A 12807-nucleotide genomic window follows, 5' to 3' on the forward strand; every position below is an offset into this window, starting at 1 on the left:
TATACATTTGGAGTTTTATTTGTGTGATACACTATTACTATTATGCATTCGTGTGTTTACTTTCATGCATACTATTATATCTATGTGATAGTGATATCTACAGTGATTGTGATATATGACATGTGTGCTCTCTACTTTGAATTCATTTATGTCATATCACTTGTGTTATGCTCATTTGCCTGTGCTTCCGCGTTTATACTCCGATGCAAATGAGCGTTGTTACTTGTACTCATGCTTAATTCATATCTTTTGAGTACATCATGTTGGCTTGGGTCATATAAGCTTGCCTAACATTTTTGTTCTTACCTGACAAAAGCTTATATGAACCAAGCCCGTCAAAAACCTCACTCTTTCACATACTCGAGGTGGTATTGTCATCAATCACCAAAAAGGGGAGATTGAAAGCATCTAGGCCCCTTGTTGGGTTTCGGTGATTAATGACAATACAAGATTACTATGACTAACATGTGTTTTGCAGAGGCAATTAAGTTAGGTCATGGTAATGAAGATCGATTGGGCAAGTCGAGGTGGTCATGCCCCTACGATGGAAATCGTTTCAGGTTTTCAAAGGATGGACGACAAGGTTAAGGATGACTAGTTCTAAGTGTCGATTGGAGTTGGAAGAGACACTTAGAGTAGTTTAGGACTTTGTTTTTCCCTTTGGCCGTACTATTAAGGGGGGTATGGACGGGTAGCTTGACCTAGGTGAGACTAGTGAGTTAGGTGTGGTGCACACTTGTTAAAACTAGCACTAGGTAGCTCCTACATTTGCCTAATATCCAATGGAGCAAACTTCATTCACATATGATCGAAAGTTGGAAGTGAATGGAGGGTCAAATACTGACCGGGACGCTGGCTCCAGTGCGACCGGACGCTGGCCGCAGGGTCCGGTCAGTTCATTTGACCGAGGTGATTGCGTTCGGTGCGACCGGACGCTGGAGTGGTCAACTAACCGGACGCTGAGAGGCAGCGTCCGGTTGACCCCAGTAAGATTCCAGAGAAGGAAATCTGTGACCGGATGCGTCCGGTCAGTACTGACCGGACCCTTAGGGGTTCAGCGTCCGGTCGAGTACAGTAAGCATCCAGTGAGGGTTTAATGCGACCGGACGCATCCGATCAGTGGTGACCGGACCCTGCCAGCGTCCGGTCAACACTTAAACACTGGAATGCGGGTTGAACTAACCGGAGCGTCTGGTCAACATGTGCGGAGCGTCCGATCACCCCGTAGAAGCTCATAACAGGTTTGTTTTTCAGGACTGCCTTATAAATAGAAGCTCCACTCGTGTGTGGAGTTACTTTTGCTCATTCCAACAGCTGAGAAACACGTTTGTGAGTGCCAAGAAGAGCAAGGTCCTAGTGAGGTGATTGAGATTTGAGAATCCAAGAGAGTAGCCTCATTAGTGAATCAAGAGTAGCAAAGTGTGCATCCACCGTTCTCATTAGGCTTCGCGTGGTCAAGTGAGAGTTCGTGCTTGTTACTCTTGGTGATCGCCATCACCTAGACGGCTTGGTGGTGATTGGGAGCTTGGTGATCACCCGACGGAGCTTGTGGGTGACCCAACTCAAGTTGTGAGCGGTTTTGGGTGATTCGCCTGCGACGGAAGTAGTCGAAGAATCAACCCGTAGAGAGCACTTGATCCTTGCTGCGGATCAAGGGGGAGCTACACCCTTGCGCGGGTGCTCCAACGAGGACTAGTGGGGAGTGGCGACTCTCCGATACCTCGGCAAAACATCGCCGCATTCCTCTCTCTCTATTTACTTTGAGCATTTACTTTGAGCAATTCAATACTTGTCTTTACATTCATAGAATTGCCATGCTAGAGTAAGTTTGGAACATAGGTTGCAAGTCTGTTGTGCGTTAGATTAATAGAAACACTTTTCTAGGTACAAAGGGGTTAATTGGGCTAACCGTAGGATTTGATTATTGCAAGAAAATTTAGAATTAGCCCAATTCACCCCCCCCCTCTTGGGCATCTTGAATCCTTTCAATTGTCATGAACGACAATTGGGTTGCCCACTACATTTTTTTCTTCTCAAATAGATAACATTAATGAAAAAAACAATGTACCTGGGTTTAGATTAGGTGATGCATCAGTCAAGCAATTATGCCACTTTGATCTATACATCTATCGGAGTAGTCATCTATAAATATATAATAACATGATATTAACCTTGGCCTCAGCATCATACAAACACAAGAAAAAATAATTAGTATTAGGAAAAAAACCAAAATGGTACATGTGTTATCTTTATCAATCTAGCATGAGTTTGTATGAAGTTGTTTCGATGTAGTCAGTCACTATCTTCATAGCCACCAGTGTTTTCTGTGGTTGATTCAACTCTAACTAGTACAACATAATTACACAATAAATAAGCGAACCAATGATTGATGCAAGTAGGTGGTATCATTCATACACAACAAAAAACTTTTCTTAATTTGCAAAGTTTTAGTCCATCAAATTTTTTTCCTAATTTGCACAAAAGTTTTAGATCAATGTATATACATTTAGAACATATACATCACTATATATTAAATAAACTAAACATGGTAATATTGAATTCAGAAACATGGAAAATCAGAATGTGATCCACCTCTCGACCCAGCAGCTAGTGCAGTTTCCACCTTTCTTAGATGATACTTTTCTCTATGTTTTTTTCATCCCTTTCTTCTTGAGTCATTGCTGCATGTCATGCTTTTTCTCTTTCCCTTTTACGCTACGCACGTTCATCAACTTGCGCTTGTGAATTTGATATTGTCTGACCAGCTGTTTGAAAATAAGTTGATAGATATTTACTTAATCACCACAAATAATACAAGTGAAAGCGTCTATGGACATATGTAATATAATTACCTCCATTGATGGTGTTTGTCAAGTCTGCAAATGGTGTACGACCTTCATTATTTTGCATAGGTTTCATTATGATGAAACTAAACACAAAATTAATCCCTAGTTTCAATCAGAAATTAATCTATGAAAGTGGTCGAAGTTAGCAGGCATAATACATGTACACAAATGTAATTAGATCAGATCCGAATACAAATAACCAATTAGCTTAAGTTAGGGTTGGGTCCCTTAGATATGTGATTGTATATATAACTCCTTGAAAAATCAATTGTGGCTGCTAGGCACCTATCGTTCTGACTCCTCTAAAAATCTCTTGTGGCTACTAGGCACCTATTGCCATATACTGTACAGGAAATGTGGCATGAGACAAAGAAGAGAAAAAATGTAGCATTAGTGCATTGTTCGTCAACTCTGAAGTATATATATGTAACTACAACATAAATGTGGTAGTACCTGAACTGTTTGTCAGTCATCACCCAAGAGCCAGCAGAGATAACTAGGAAGGTACAGATTAATCAGGAATGATCAACAATATATCTTCAAGAAATTTTGCAAGCTAAAATGCAAACAAGCACAAATGGACCCACTTATAATTTATTTGTACACAATACAGGCAGAAAGTTTAGTAAGCGGGAAGTATACCTTGAGTCCTGCTTGTACTGACAGCGGACACTATTTACTGAATCACAAACACATGTCATCAGATAACGGAATATTGTTAGGCATATTTGAACAAATAAGTTTACTACTAAGATAACATATTATGGGTGTGCCGGATCATGAACAATAAGGCATGCTGGATGCTGAACGGTAGGGAGCAAAACCTGGATTGTTGCTAGGGCGGTCTGTAGCAGTGCGGCAGCCACATGATGGACAATCAAAGCTGCAGTAGTCATTACCAAGCAGAGAAGTCAGAGAGCAAATCCTCAAAAATAATCTAATTTGCTAGTTACTGAACCACATGTATGTCAAAGCTAAATTTCTAGTGGCTGAACAATGCGCATACAAGTAAATTCTTCAGGAAGCCCCATTCATTCCTAAGCTGTAAGAAGGGGTAGTACCGATTTTTGACTGAATAATGCGCATACAAGTAAATTCTTCAGGAAGCCCCATTCATTCTGAAGCTGAGAGCAGGGGCAATACCCTTTTTTGAGAAGAAAATATTTATTACTGAAATAGCTGCAATTGCATTAATCAAGAGCAGGGACATGTAAAACAGAAACTCTACGTGTCACTGCCTCACCAAGAACACCAAGAACAAAAAAAAAGAGGTAAAATAGTGCTTGTAGTAAGATGATGGGTTGATGGTTTGCTTATTATATAGTAACTAATGAGCAACCAAAAAATAAGAAAAAGAAAGACACCAATTGCCTGAACAGAGATAACTGGGAAGGTACAGATTAATCAGAATTGAGAGACTGGAAGTCTGGGAGGCATAAGGATTGCAAACAATAAGAATGTGTTGTATATAAGCAAACAATCAAATCTGAAAATGTAGGAAAACAGAGCATGCTATTCAGTTTGAGGACTTCAGAAATAATTGTGTTTTGTTCCCTTCATGCCACTGGTTACCTAAGGCCAGGTGTTTAACTAAAAGATTACTGATTATTATTCATTAGTTCAGCATAAAGTAACTATATTGCAAAGAAATTGTCTTACGTAGACTGACTAGGAATTAGTTCGGCATTCAAGTTCCAGGACATGTAACAAATGCATTTTTCAAATATTGTTTGGCTGCATAGAAAATCGAGATGCCAGTGCCGCATTACTGATTCTACCTTGATGGCCTGAATGTTTGTTTCTGGACGTTCAATCCCAACTCCAACTTCAGGGAGTGCTCGACTCAAACCAACAAGGATCTGAAGATAATAAAGAAACAGAAGAATTAATTTCAGAAATTACCTCATAGTACATGCCTTCAGATTTGAGCAAAAGCAAATGCTCACCATAGGAGAAGCAGATTCTACCTTGATGGCCTGATGAATGTTTGTTTCTGGACGTTCAATCCCAACTCCAGCTTCAGGGAGTGCTCGACTCAAACCAACAAGGATCTGAAGATTAATTAAAAGAAACACAGAAAGAATTAATTTCATAAATTACCTCGTAGTACATGCCTTCAGATTTGAGCAAAAGCAAACGCTCACCACAGGAGAAGCAAGTAATATTGTAGATTGATGAACATCATAGAGTGGTATACAGAAACATGCATGCAAGACTGGAAGGAGTAACTTTAATTAAAAACTGTAAAACTGAATTTACTCAAGTTTGAACTTCACTAGGTTAGCGAAATCGTGAATGACTGCAAGGCCGAAATTGATCGTTGCTTCAGAATCTTTCCGTTTGTCTCGACGAGTCCAAATCCTGAAACAAAGAATGCACCACCGAACAACCAATTAACTAGTATGGGGATGGTGAAAAGTACATAGGCACCACTTGAAAAACCTTCACTAATAGACCACCAATCTTTAGTTTCCATAATTAGCTTCGACTACACATCATCGATGAATGCAAATGGCAAATGAATTGCTCATAACACATTCAGGACTATTCATCGCTTCACAATTGGTGAATATTGTGTGTTTAGAGAATATAGAACTTTAGATTGTGGCACTGTGCTCCTTGGAATCTCAGTATTGCATACGGAGGAAAATAACTTATTTTAATAACATGTGATTTTGTTTTGCCAAATCAATCACTTATTTATAGTTTAATACTATGGTTTACCAGTTGTCTGACAAAACCAAAAGCTTTCAGATGTCTGACTAAAACCAAAAGTTTTCAGATGTCCGACAAAACCAAAACCAAAAGGCAAGGAGGAGGAGGATGGACAGCCTGTGTGAAGACCTGAACGACGATGAGTCGACGATGCGGCAACGGCGGCCTTTGGTGAGGACCTGCTCTTCGGGCGGTCCCTTGACGTGTTTCGTGTCTCCGTTGTGCGGCTGCCTGAGGAGGACCATCTCCGTTGTTGGATGGTGGTGCGGTGACCTAAGGCGCCTGAGAGGACAATCTTCGCGCGGTTGTGGCCGTAGAGGGCGGCTCCAAGACGACAACAATGGAGCAGCAAGCTGTCGTGGCAGGCGGATGGTTGGCGACGCAGAGCACGGACGTCGAAGCAGCGTCCTGATTCCGCGTGGTGGTCAGTGAGGAGGGAGGGAGCAGCTATGGCCTATGGGTGAGTGTGATAGACACCGAGATCATCGTGCCGGGGGCCGGGGGGATTTGGAGGGAGACGGGATTGGGAAGGGAGGGAGCGTGATTGGAGGAACCGTGATTTCTGGTCACGCGAGCGACGTCGGGCGGGGTCTGGGAGCATGCGCGCGTGCGGAAGGAGCCGGGCGGGGCGTGGGAGCGAGCGACACCATATCACTAGGATGGAGCGAGGTTTGTTTCTTTCCTTTTGAATTTTGTCGCAAGGGACGGGTGAAGAGCGAGGGGTGCGGGATCACAGCAGACATAACATAGACCCACGTTATAATGTCGCACCAAAACGATGTCCACTCTTTACTCTTTTTATTAGTTGTGAGAGAGATGAAGCTGTTAGCCTCGTCCCCTCCTCCTCCCACTTGCGCCGGCCCCATGGCGGCCGGTCCCATATCGCCGCCGCAAAGCGCTCAGCCCCCAAACCGACCACCAGAGTGTCCTCCCGAGGCCTCGCCGACTCGCTAGATGCCCCTACTGGCCGTCAGGGACCCCCTCTCGAGCTCGCCACTACCGCGGGCTCCCTAGTGCCGCGGTGCAGACTCAAATCCGTCGTTGTTAAGGTTATCTGTTCTTGGCGGCTATAAATACCTAGTTGCGTCATCAGTTGTAAACTTGTAATCAAGCAAGAAAAAACCTAAGGCCCCAATTGGATCCTTGGAATTGAATTCATTCTAATAATTATAATTTTGGCATATATTAATTAAGCTAATATGGTTGTATATGGAATATATTTGTATACTATGGTTAGCCATACAAGGAAGATACTTATATGTTGTAGTTCTACTATAGATAAGCGAGTTGAAGAGCATGCTATAAGTTGCAGAGTAGAAATATAGCATGGTGATCTATGGAATCAATTTCATCTCCCACCCTATGAATTTAAGATAGGCTTATTTGTGAGCTTGGAAAAGTTGTGGAATGTCAAATTCCAAACCAAATAACCTAATCCATTAAATAAATTTCAATTCCTCCAAAATAAAGAGCCAAACGGCCTCTAAACGTAGTCAGTCTCCTGAGGGAGAGCATTGAACAAGTTCGTCTATGCTATCCCTAGCTCCACCATGACATCTTGAAATGGAGCAATGGACTCCTATTACAGCAGGGTATCAACCATTCATCCTTGATTTACCCTTGAACAAATCTGAAAGTAGTTGGTTAGCTTTTCATAAAATGATCTTTAATTATCTTGTCGATAGGCCTATTGTTTCCTCTTTTTTATTTATGCTTGTACGGTCTTGTGATAATTTTAGGTGAAAAGGGGCTTGTTTAATAGTTGGACTATGATTTGGGAAGCTATTAGAATGTTGTAGTTCAGTATGATTAATTGATAATAATAAAATGTTTTTTCTCTTTGTGAACATTTATATTTTACATCATTCTTTCACTTTCTTGGTGAAACTGTGTAGCCATATAATCTCTAGAGGCAATATCAAAGGTATGTCATCATTTGTATGTTTCTATCATGCTCCTTACGGGTTCAACAGCTTATCATGGTGCTTAAGCATTGCACTCAACTACTACCCTTCAGTTACATCACTCATATGATCATATATATTCATATCTGACTAAAAAAACATTATTGTGAGACCCAATGTAATGCAAGTGACATGATTGTGAGCATCATATTGCATTTTCAATTTGTACCATTTGTGATGCGAGTACTCCTTCCTGGTCATGTTGAAATCGGGATCCCTTTTGGTTTTATAAAGTTTAATCTTATTAATTATGATACAGATTGTGAGAAAAAAATACCTAGAGGATGGGATCCAGAATGCACACAAGGAGGATGTTCTTCCCCTATTGGCGATCAGTCCTACGAGCCCGATGCCTCTTGAGGGTGTATCCATCCTACGCACCATCACCTGCATCTGAGGTTGATCCTGAAGTGCTCCATCACTCTTGGAATGGCTCAATGAGCAATGGATCTACTCAAAATCCAAATCTTAATCTCGAGTTGGTGGGAAGAATCCATCAACCTGCAAGTAATCTTCAACCAAGAAGGCCCTTTGGTACTGTTGCATTCTGGGGCAATGGATTTGCTTGTAATCCATATCATAATCTTTGGTTGGAAAGAATTTGGCAACCAAGTAATCGTCAATCAAGGAGACTTTTTGGTACTGCTGCTTTCACACTCCTGAGGTTGCTAAAGAGTGCATGAGGAATGACGTGCGGATACTGGTTTTCTATTTGAGTAGAATTTTTTGTCATCAATGTTAACTTAGTTGTTAGGGCTAACAGTTATGTGATTGTGTATTTACAATTAATCCATTAAATTTTGCCTGTTATATATTGTGCTCCACAGATTTCCAATCTCGGGAGTTACTCCTGTTGTCTTTGTTTTTATTTGCGTAGGTGACTGGTGGCAAGCGGTGCCTTTTGCAGTCATATTTGAGCGACCCGTGTTAGATTCAAGGTTGTCCCGACGAGCGGACGTGGTCTGTGGCTAACATAGTATGAGAAGTCTGTGCTATGTACAGGTACCTTATGTTGCTTGCTGCTATGTGTTGTGCTTGTGCCATGTACTCGGTTGCAACTGAGGCACGAGACTTGGACGTGTATTTGTCGTACTCGACATGAACAGTAAGGACATGTTATCTGTCGCGGAATGTTGTATCTTCCAATAGGATCCATGGTATACTCCTCAAACTTGGGCCAGAACAAGCATCGAGTGCAAAATTCTCAGTTGGCAACCCTGCAAGGGCACTCTGTGCACTTGTGCGGACAATTTATTGGGGGTAAGGGCGGCTACCCTCATTTGATGCAAAAGGTCCAACACCTAATAGGTCCGAGAACCTCCATGCAGTTCACAAACCAAATGGGTTAGGGAGGAAGATTGCCTCTCCAACTCCCTTATAAATAGAACCCAAGGGGCAAAGGCAAGAGGATGCTCCCCTCGTTCTCACAACCCTAATCTTTAGCTCTTCCTCTCTTTTCTATGTGGTCCTAGTAATCGAGCTTACCCTATATCTCAGTGAGGGTACGAGAGAAGTGCTATAACCCCCACACATTTGGACACGGATGATATATAAAGCAAAAGATAATTGAATTTGTTTATTATATCCTCCAATTTGGGAACACTATCTCTACCATTTGCAAGATCATCAGATAGGAAGATCAATTCACATGGTTTGCACATAGCTATAAGCTGGGTTAATCTTTTTTTCATGCATCCGAGAAGGAGAAGCAAGTCACGTTCTTTCTCGGCGGCCGGTGGCGTTCTCTTCAGGTAGCAGTGGGGCGGTGGAAACCCTATCGAGAATCTTAAAAACCTTATGAAACAGCCGTCCGGATGACAAATAGTGAATATATAGGAAGGGGAGTAGAGTGATATGTGCACGGGCCGCTGAACGGGCTGACTTTTGGGAAATCGGTCGCACTCCTTCAGTGGGTACGGAACTGCTTCCTTCAGTGGGTCGAAAATATCCAAGTTATCTGTCCAAAGCACCATATCTTTAATCTCCATTTCAAAGCACTTAAAAAACAGGCCACCACAGCATATGATTCTGCCACATGTACAGAGCTACAGTCTAAATCCCCATATTTCTACATAGACAACCTTATCATCTCTCCATATTATAAATGAGATTGTGGCCTTTCCAGACCCTTTTCGCCATCATGGTATGAGGCATGAACTTCACCTTTACATAAACCTTTGATTCCATAATCATAGTGCAATGTTTCAGCAGTACCAATGTTAGTGTCTCAATCGTCAGCAATAAATACTCTGGTTCGAGAAATGATCTCACTCATCATCATTGTCTATCCTTACCCTCTAAATCATTAATTTATAGACACTAAGGTACTGGCGAGTTTTCCTATTCAATTTATGATGTTTTTTTGTGAAGAAATGCTGCAAGATTGGGCCTAAACTTTGTCTCATACTAGGGCTGAAGAAATGACTTGGCTAGCTTCCTCTTATTCTCAAAGAGTGCTTCATTTATTTTCTTTAACAATAGTTGTTTGTTACCAAGTACCAGACATGTCTTCTTTTGTCCTTTTTGAGATTCACCTTCATCTTTTGCAGACAACTATGCTTCAGACTCAAATAGCTTAGGTGTACTTCGTTTGTCTTGATCAGGCACATAGGGCATAATAGAGACTATAAAATACAAGACTTAGATGAACTCCATCGAATTCCATAAAAGCACACAAGTAACTGCAAGGAGATGGTAAAACACCTTTGTTCATCCTCATGTGCATTCTCTTGATGATTGTATCAAGATAGCAAACCTGCACCATTGCATTAGTGAAACTATGTCAATACTCCATTACAAAGTAGCAGAGCCAGATAAGAACTATCAACATATCGGAGCATAACTCACGAAAAAAGGCTAGAAGTTGTAAACTTTAAAATTTTATAAACAAGTCATCATATCTATAAACTGCCAATAATAGAAAAAATCATTCAAAATCACATCAAGTAGGTGACAAGAATTTTTAATAGGGCGTGGCTAGCGCCAGGACCCCCGGACGGACAGCGCGTCCGGACGCCGCGCAGCCTGCCCCCGTCCACCTTCACCCTGCCCCACGAGTGCGCCCCTGTCCCTGTCTCTACGCTCACAGGTCCTTCCCCTGACCCTTCCTCTCTCTGACTCTCCGCGCGGGCGACACACGGGGGTCAGGATGAGCGATTGAGGACGAGCACGCCCCCAGCGCACCCCAACCTGTAGCACACCCGTCCGCAGCCACCTAGCACCCCCGTCCGCTAGCCCCTCGACTCATCGCGTGCCCCGTCCGCCGGCCCCCTAGTTCGCCCCTAGCCGAACAACATAAAACACTTGCAACATAAGACCGAAAACAGATGAAACATTTGGAACATGCTCTTGCAACATGTGTGTGAAACATATGAAACATCCAAAATAAAACATTTACAACATGAAACCACTTGCTGCAACATCAGACTAAAACAACTGAAACACACTACAAAAATTCTAGGTTTGTATGACAAATTGAAAATGTCATGGTAAAGAATCTTACTGACGAAAAAGCAGCGCCATGCCGTTCGTCATAGAACGACCGTCACTAAATGTATCTTGTGACGATAAACCAAGGAATCGTCATAAAATGTATGTTCCTTCTGTGACGATGTAATGGGCCGTCGTATATTGTACACATTTTATGACACCTGATTATGTCAGAAAAAGAGTAGTCAAATGGTCATTGAATACCATGATCGTCACAAATGCCGAGTGCGTACCCTGGTTAATGCTCGCTATTATGATGATAAGAAGCTGTCATGTAACCATGGTTAAGACATCTTACGACGAGTCTCTTGATGTCATAAAAAAGTTTTAATCAAAGGCGAAACTGGCAATGCATTATATATTCATTCAGTGATGAATCTTAGCACAGGTCATATAACATAGACATAAAAGCCGCACCATCATTCACATTGAACCCAGATCATATGATACACTACATAGTGCAAATAGGTTCAAACATCACACAAGCTTGTGGTTTACATATGCAAATAAGTTCATATAGTTTCTGACAAGACAGAGGTTGTAGTTCCCGCAATACATTAGCTCCCATGTCCCTCACCACAAAGTAGAAGAATCAGCACCTTGCAAGAATCTGTTCTCCCATGTCCCTCACTTCCATCCTTGCTTGCTGCAACTTTCAACTGAACAAAACAACACATGGCAATAAACTTAAATAGAGCTAACAATAAATTGTCTTCATTTCAATTAATATATACAAAGGGTCTATTTTAACTATTATTCCGTAAATCATCTCGTTCAGTCCTAACTAACAACCATATTTGTTGAGAAGGCTGAGCTCACTGACATCAAAACAGTCTAGACAAACCATGAACATTTTTGCTATTACACATAGGCATAATTAGAAAAGAAACACAGAGTGGCTGTTTCTAGAATAGAGCACTAATGGTGGTTGTTACTAGAATACAAAGTGGCTGCAAGCACACATCAGTGCACTACTAACTTCATTGGTGAACTCGCTATTATCATCAATACACAAACAAAGACGGTTCACTGAATTCCACACAAAAAATCATGGTACACTAGAATGTTTTATGGTCTAGAGTACAGAAAGATAAACATTTGACGAATAATATATAGATATGGAGTATAATAATCTATCCATGACAATTTGAAGAGTGGAACATGCGAACCTTTAGGCGGCCGGTGCAAGTGCATGGACACTCTTAGTTTTTTAATACTATCTTCCTCTTGACAAATGCGGCACTACACAATCTACAGAAGCGGTACTTCTTCAGAACCATTCCAGGATTAATAATTGAAAAACATATAAAATAACAAAAGTAGCAAAAGAAACATCACATAAGTTTGTGGTAACTGGACGTGAATCCAAACTGGTTAGGACAGGAAGGAATTTGCAACTAAGCACTACAGATGCAACTGTTCTGTGCATGAAGCTACTGCTTCCTTAGGAATACATGAAGCTACTGCTATTGCTTCATTTCTAATATGTTCTCAATGTGGTAATATGAAGCAAGTAGCTGCTGCCTAACAAGTCCTTCGGCAATATGAACCAAGTAGCTGCTGTCAAATTGGCTTGACAAAATTTAGTCAACGGATTAAAAGTAACAAATCAGCAAGTATGCATGCTTGGTGTTGGATCCTTGAAAAAATTACAAACAAATGTAACTTAATTGGAAATATCAATCTCTTGAAGAGGACAGAGTAGATTTACCCTTCTCTACATCCACCTTCAGCAAGATAAGTATCACCGCTTTCAATTGCCTTTGGTAACGCTTTATCTTGTTCATCGATGC

The 12807-nt window shown here is 41.4% G+C and overlaps 1 long non-coding RNA gene across 1 annotated transcript; it reads right to left on the reverse strand.

The window, feature by feature from the left end:
• Nucleotides 1–11408: 11408 nt before the first annotated feature.
• On the reverse strand, nucleotides 11409–12267 carry LOC136529476 (uncharacterized). The gene is made up of 2 exons (XR_010777334.1): nucleotides 12184–12267; nucleotides 11409–11673 (listed from the first exon to the last, which is right to left on the reverse strand). It is a non-coding gene; the product is annotated as an uncharacterized lncRNA (long non-coding RNA).
• Nucleotides 12268–12807: the final 540 nt, after the last annotated feature.

This window comes from Miscanthus floridulus, chromosome 19, assembly GCF_019320115.1.
Source record: "Miscanthus floridulus cultivar M001 chromosome 19, ASM1932011v1, whole genome shotgun sequence".
NCBI classification, from domain to species: Eukaryota; Viridiplantae; Streptophyta; class Magnoliopsida; order Poales; family Poaceae; genus Miscanthus; species Miscanthus floridulus.